Genomic DNA, 8,058 nt, shown 5'->3' with positions numbered 1-8,058 from the left:
AAAAACTCAGTCTGCCAAGATCTGCCAAGATCCCTGTGGTGGTTTGTAAGCCCCTCCCCTCTTCATCATCACAGATCCCAGGGGTTGAGCCCCACAGACTTCCCTGTAACCTCATGGTGCAAGACCAGAGTAGAGGCCCCCAGCAAGCAGCCCACAGTTCTGAGGGGTGCTGCTTGTCCTCCCTCTATGTTTTCTTTTCCCACTGGGGGAACTGGACGCTCAGAAGAGATCTCTCCATGTGTTTCTGCGCTGGCCTGGGGTGAGCGACAGGCATGGTCAATGTGTGGCTACTTCTCCTCCCCTTCTAATGCGGTCTGTTTCTGTCCTGTGGCATGGTGGTGGGGGTGCTTCAGCCTCACCCCTATGATCTGAGAGTCTCTCAGTGATATCCTGTTCTTTAACAGTGGTTATTTTTCTTGTGAGAGGCTACAAAGTAAGAAACAAGCTACATCACCATCTTGGTGATATCAGAATGGGCAAATCTTTTAAACTCTCTGAGCTTTAGTTTTCTTGTCTTAGAAAATTGAGTTACTGATCCTAAAGCTCTTATAATTGTACGAGGATTAAATAAAATAATTTATAGGAAGCACCTTGTATTCTGTTTCCTACTTTAAAATATACCACAATCTATCTGGAGAGAGAGAGAGAGACAAACTTATAACTATGTAGTAACCAGACTCAATGTAGAGGTATAACCCATTAATTACAATTACACACAGTGGGTAGAAATTATTCTTTCTGTAGTTTATGGGATTATGTCTTTTTGTCACAAAATGATTTCAGTGCTTCTGAGTACTTGACATCATACCAATAACTTGTCGCTTTTGCTGCCTCTGTTTTCCATGGCATCACATAATTGTGAAAATCATCTTGTTTTCACTTACCAAGGAATAATTTTTTTTTTTTTTGGATCATGGAATTAGATTGCCCACTGAAATATAAAGAAGGTAATACACCATGGGTGAGAAGATGTAATTATCAAAACTGCCTTTCTCTTCACCTTGTCCCTTGAAGTGTAAATTGTAATGAGATAAAGACTTGAGGTAGAAAGTAGCTCTGTGGGTTTTGTTTTTCATATGAAGAGAGGCTGAGTTAGGTTGAGCACACTGGCTTCATTCTCAGTTGAGGAATAGGTGTTTTAAATATGCTCTCACTCTGAAACACCTTGAGCAGCCCCACGATTGCATAAATTAATCTTGTAACTCCTGCTGCTGATTTTAATGATGTCAATATGCCATTTATTATCTACTTTTACATTCTTTATTCTAAATATATAGAGGAAAGTGATTTCTCTTTTGGTATTTTCATAGACTGCGTTATTTCTGGAGGAAAAAAAATATAGGATACTCCTCCCTTTGAAAAAAAAATTCTTTTGAAATAGAAATTTAGCAAATGAAACTTTGGTAACTCAAGAGAGCAGTATTCTGTTCTTAAGTTATATATACAAATTTACTGCTTTGATTCCTCAGTTAATTAAAGTAGAATCCTATTATGACAGGAATTGTTAGCAGACTCCAATCACACCCCTTACAAGTCTTTGTTCTTTCAATTAACTCCTCCCACTGGAAATGACTTCTCTCTTTTTTTCACTTATAAATATTATTCACATTCTTCTGCAGGAACTCTTCCTGATCTCTAAATTTTATATTTAATCTACTCTTTAATTCCCTTGGCACATTTTTCGATTCCAAATTGGTCAAGACTGGCAGAGGAGACATGGGTTTGATCTCTGGGTTGAGAAGATCTCCTGAAGGAGGAAATGGCAACCCACTCCTGTATTCTAGCCTGGAGAGTTCCATGGACAGAGGGGCCTGACAGGTTACAGTCCATGGAATTGTAAAAAGTTAGACATGACTGAGCAACTAAGTATGTGTGCCAATTGGCCAAGACTATGCACCAAATTACATATTTTCTGAAATATTAAAAAAAAAGATGTTTCTTGACTTTAATTTCCAGCTATATCCATCGGAGCTCTAAATGTTATGGCTTTATCACCTTTAAAATGAAAATGGTAATAGTATATACATATAAGTTTGTTGAATATTTAGGTAACACATACCTAGGATTTAACCAAGCACATAATGAACACTTAAGAAAGTTAAGCTATTATGATAATGATTGATGCCTACAATTGCTATATTGGAATGCACGCCTCTAATAAGTATTTGCTACTTAAGTAATATATAGTTCTGTATCATTATGTAGATGACACTCTTAAATCTATATTGGACCCCTAATAAAATTATGAATCTCAAGGTTCTAATAATGTCATTAGTTTCTTTCATGTCAGCCCACTCTATTCAAGTGCTAAGTGCTCAGTCATGTCTGACTCTGCGATAACCTAGACTATAGCCCAACAGGCTCCTCTGTCCATGGAATTTTCTAGGCCAGAATACTGGAGCAGGTTGCTGTTTCCTACTCCAGGGGAACTTCCCAACCAAGGGAACCGGTGTCTCTTGCATTTCCCTCATTGGCAGATGGATTCTTTAGTACTGCGCCCCCAGGCAAGCCCCACTTTATCCAAAGCTGTACTTTATTCAGAATTATACATATAATAGGAACTTGCTATATACAATGTCAAATTGTTTGGGATAGTTATTAATTTAATAAACATTTATTAAATTCCTACTATGTGGGAAAAAATCTGTGACAGAAAGAAAAAAAGTCTTATTTCCAGGAAATCACATTTTAACAATGATAAATCACAGTAGCAAAGAGGAATCCCAATAGAAAAGGACACTGCTTATGAAGTAAATGCAGCCCAATAAATTCAAGACATTCAAAATACACACATTTACTTAGCATGTATTTTTGGCTTTATAGGCCATAGAGTTTCTGTTGCACCTATTTAACTCTATCATTGTAGCATGAAAACAGCCATAGAAAGTACCGAAATAAATTCTTTTTTTTTTTTTTTTTTAAATTTTATTTTATTTTTAAACTCCACATAATCGTATCAGTTCTGCCAAACATCAAAACGAATCCACCACAGGTATACATGTGTTCCCCATCCTGAACCCTCCTCCCTCCTCCCTCCCCATACCATCCCTCTGGGTCGTCCCAGTGCACTAGCCCCAAGCATCCAGTATCGTGCATCGAACCTGGACTGGCAACTCGTTTCTTACATGATATTTTACATGTTACAATGTCATTCTCCCAAATCTTCCCACCCTCTCCCTCTCCCACAGAGTCCATAAGACTGTTCTATACATCAGTGTCTCTTTTGCTGTCTCGTACACAGGGTTATTGTTACCATCTTTCTAAATTCCATATATATGCATTAGAATACTGTATTTATGTTTTTCCTTCTGGCTTACTTCACTCTGTATAATAGGCTCCAGTTTCATCCACCTCATTAGAACTGATTCAAATGTATTCTTTTTAATGGCTGAGTAATACTCCATTGTGTATATGTACCACAGCTTTCCTTGCCTGGAGAATCCCAGGGACGGGGGAGCCTGGTGGGCTGCCGTCTATGGGGTCGCACAGAGTCGGACACAACTGAAGCGACTTAGCAGCAGCAGCAGCAATGTCCTAATTCAATTTTATTTATGGATATAAAGTTTGAATTTTATATAATTTTATGTCATAAATACGATTCTTCCATTGATATATTTTTTCTAGTCATTTAATAATGCAAAAACTATTCTTAGCTCATAGACTGTATAAAAACAGGTATTTGGGCAGATAGGGCCCACAATGCACATTTTGCTGATCTCTGAGGCATGTAGTTGCACCTTGTTAGGCAGAACTGCTTTGTCTTTTTTTGTACTATGCTAAAAAGCCTACAGTGTTAAGTGCCAAAAGTAGATTAAGATAAGGTGCTCTGGAAATTTCAAGGAAGGCTGTACAAAGAGTGAAGATTTTGAACTGACTCCAAGTTTACTACCAACAGGGAGCAATTAGCTTCATTCTCTTCCTGACTGGAAGCTGTAGACATAAATCAGGTTAGCCAGCTGATGAGGGACACACTATTTGGTATACCAAAAAACAAATGAAAATTTCCCAGACTGTTGTGTTCGTGTTCATTTATTTTGCTCAGTCATTATCATGTTCATATTTCCACAAACTTTTTCTAGTCAGTCTTGGCGATGTATGTTGAATTTCTTAGAGTATTTGACTACATTTCACAAGTTAGGTGATCTCTTTCCTCTCTCTCTAGCCTCCCACCATTTTCATCTTGAAAATGACCGAGATTTTCAGTGGATCTAGCTTATAGTTCTTTGTTGCCTAAGGCGTGTCTCTGGCTTTTAGTCATTGTGACCCCAATTTGAAATTTTTGCTATCCTTAAATCTGAACCCTTCTTGTCTTGCCCTCAAGCCTTGGCCCCACACAAAAGACAGAAAGACCCTTTTATCATATCTAGGCTGTAGTCTCCTTTCAACAGATAACATGGCAGTGCCTTTGGAAAATATTTCCTGGGGTCTGTTTATAAAAACTTCTGCACAATGTAATACCTTTTTTCAGTAACTGGAATATGTCTGTAGTCACAGCTAATATCTGAAATCTGGAAATGTGTGACCCTTACTTGTTAACCTGTGATTTTCTTCTCTCGAGTGTTTTGTAGTTATGGCCACATTCATTTCATAAGCAATATCCTTTTTCCATGAGGATTCTTTTCTCTCACTGGGTTTAAAGAAAGATTTATTTTCACTCCCACTGTTAGTCTGGCTTCCCTGACTCCTCCATGCCTTTGTTGTCTCTTTGAGCTTGTCTCTTGGTGTTATGGATACTTAAATAGGTCATACACTATATAGGTCTTATCTCCAGCTGAATTTTTTTGTCTCCCTCAAATGTCAATAGCCAGCCTGATAATTCTCTAAAATATTCAGTGCTTTTCAGCTGATACATCCTGGTAGAAAATTAAATCATGATTTATTCTCAAAATAATTTTTGTTTTCTTTTTCCAAATAGAATATTTATGCCAAGATATTTCAAATTTACAAGCTACCCTTACTTTTCACCCCCCAAAATGATATTCAACAATATATATATCCAAATGCTTATTTTTATGTGAATAACAATAATATGTCTTAACGTCAATGTTTAGAAAAAGTATCAGGTGTAGAATTCAAACTGAATTCAAAGTTTTAAATTTATTTTTGTCTTTAATCAAGTCATTTCACTTTGTCAAATTTCTGTTTCCTTATCTATAAATTTGAGAATTACAAGAACAATAATATCTACCTCAAAGATATTTGTATTAAATGTTTTATAAAAGTCACTTATTATAACAATAAATAGTCTTGAAAGATTGTTACTTCTCATAGAATTGTAGAACTTGACTCTTCCAAATTAATTTTAGCTGCCGAAGCATTTACAAGGAATGAATGTTTAGAGATTTTGTGGGGTGAGAAGGAGAAGGGTTTCCATCACATCTCATATACCAAACTATGGTATATGGTGGTGGTGATCTGGTATTCCCATCTCTTTCAGAATTTTCCACAGTTTATTTTGATCCACACAGTCCCCTTTATGCATCTTTTTTTTTTTTTTCTGAAAAATTCTCTTAACTGCCAATCATATCTCTTATCCTGCAAGACCTCTTAAATCCTCTTTATTATTCCTCAAATGTCAGCCCTAGTGATTAGTTTATCTTTCCAATTAGGACATTGAAAGCCCAATAGTCCATTGACCCTATCTCCCTGCGTGCATGCTTGCTCAGTCATTTCAGTTGTGTCTGACTCTTTGCGACTGTGTGGACTGTAGCCTACCAAGCTCCTCTGTCCATGGGATTCTTGAGGCAAGAATACTGGAGTGGTTGCCATGCCCTCCTTCAGGTGATCTTTCCAACCCAGAGATGGAACCTGCATCTCTTATATCTTCTGCATTGGCAACGGGGTTCTTTACCACTAACTCCACCTGGGAAGCCCAACCCTATATCCCTAGGAACATATTTTAATAACCATTGAATATATTTTCAAGCATGTTTCCTGGTGGTCTCATCAAAGCCTGTCTTCTGTGCCCTGTACCCAGTACCTCAAAAGGCTTATCAGAATATTCAGTGTAGGAAACTTGTCTTTTCTATCTGTAAGTCAACTGCTTTGATATTACATCACATGGTGGAAGGAATGTGAGCACAAGAACTGAGCACAATGTCTAAGTAAACGAATATTTTTGACCAGAAAAATCAGAATGTGGCATGAATTTGTATAATCACTTGTTCATTCCATAAATTCTAACTTAATAAACTAAATTTTATTCATCATTAATAATTGGTACTTTCATCTACAAAATAGAATTGAGTTTAAGAATATCCCATTTATCCATACTCACTCACCTTTATACACAATGACAAAACCATCCTACTGGGAAAACAGTACTTATTTTTGATATCTTTCTTTCCCCTTATATCCAATTTCATTGCCTATCCCATCCCTGGAATTGAAAGACCAAGCAGAACACTTCTAGGCTTGACATCACAATACCTCCTCTAACATTCACCTACATAATAGTTTCCACAACCTCATTTTCCCCTTTCCAAAATAATAACTAGATCCTGCTGCTGCTGCTGCTAAGTTGCTTCAGTCGTGTCCGACTCTATGCGACCCCACAGACAGCAGCCAACCAGGCTCCCCCGTCCCTGGGATTCTCCAGCAAGAATACTGGAGTGGGTCGCCATTTCCTTTTCCAGTGCATAAAAGTGAAAAGTGAAAGAGAAGTCGCTCAGTCGTGTCCAACTTCTAGAGACCGCATGGACTGTAGCCTACCAGGCTCCTCTGTCCATGGGATTTTCCAGGCAAGAGTACTGGAGTGGGGTGCCATTGCCTTCTCCGAACTAGATCCTACAAGTACATTTATATTAATTGATATCTAATTCTTCCTCTCAAGTAAATCCATTTACATTTCATTGGGTATGTTTGGAATGTGAGATTTTTACTGAAAAGTTTGGACATTTTGTGAGAGATCTTTTAGGTCAAACTTCCAATTTATGAGATAATAACACTCAGGCAGTCTATTTTAAGGGCTAATGTGAAATGTTCCATCTAATTGGGTTGGTTGAATGTGGCACCATTTGACTGTAAGTGAGAGCAGAAATTTAAAGGCTGGTAAAGGTTAGGACCACAGATTTCTCAGTTGAATTGAAAACTTTAAATACATTTTACTGTTGTAAGTAATTAAAATATGTTGTTTTATTATAAGGAAATGTTCAGAAAGTCACATCATAATGTAGTTATTACTATAGTTAGTATGTGTTTGGATCACTCTATGTATCTTATTTTTCTAACTTTATTAATCAACTTGTTCAATGAATTTTTTGTTATTTGTGAGATTTTTGCTAATTTGCAGGATATAGTGGTGATGAAAATATTGTTGCTATAGTTGTAGAGGTCCTTAATCTGTGTGCGTGGGTGTATACTCAATCTCTGTCATGTCTGAATCTTTGCAATCCCGCCTGGAGTGTAGCCCACCAGGGTTCTCTGTCAGTGGGCTTTGCCAGCAAGAATCCTGGAGTAGGTTGCCATTTCTTACTCTAGGGGACCTTCGCAACCAGGAATCAAACTCGCGTCTCCAGTGTCTTTTGCATTAGCAAGTGGATTCTTTACCACTGAGTCACTTGAGGAACCCCCTTAATCTGTGTACAAAAGTTTCAATTTAGCATAATTATTTGTTTTTGTTATTCCAACACAAAGTCTAAAATTCCTGATTGAAGACATTTGTACAGCAGTGAAACTTCAAAGTCAATCGATTTTCAAAGTATGCAAATGAATTGTCAGGGAAAGTAAAATAATAAAAATAATGGCATGTAACAATGGATTGCTAATGCAAGAAATATTGCTCTAAACCCGTTACTTATTAACTTCTTTATTCCTCACAATCCAATGAATTTTTCGGTGTTCTCATTTTACAGAGGAGGAAACTGAAGAAGAAGGATTAATTTGCCCAAGGTCACACACAAAGAATTGAGTGGTAAATGATAAAATGTGACTTTCTTTTAAATTCCCCAGCTCCTAAATCAACTTTAAAGCCACAAGAAATTCTAGAAAAATAGTCAGCAGGGCCCTTTTACCTGGGTCTAGGGACTATCTTATTTCTGTTTCCACATTTTACAGACA

This window comes from Bos taurus, chromosome 5 (assembly GCF_002263795.3).
Source record: "Bos taurus isolate L1 Dominette 01449 registration number 42190680 breed Hereford chromosome 5, ARS-UCD2.0, whole genome shotgun sequence".
Classification (NCBI taxonomy): Eukaryota; Metazoa; Chordata; class Mammalia; order Artiodactyla; family Bovidae; genus Bos; species Bos taurus.
The sequence above is the reverse complement of the archived record's forward strand: the minus strand, read 5'-3'. Positions refer to the sequence as shown.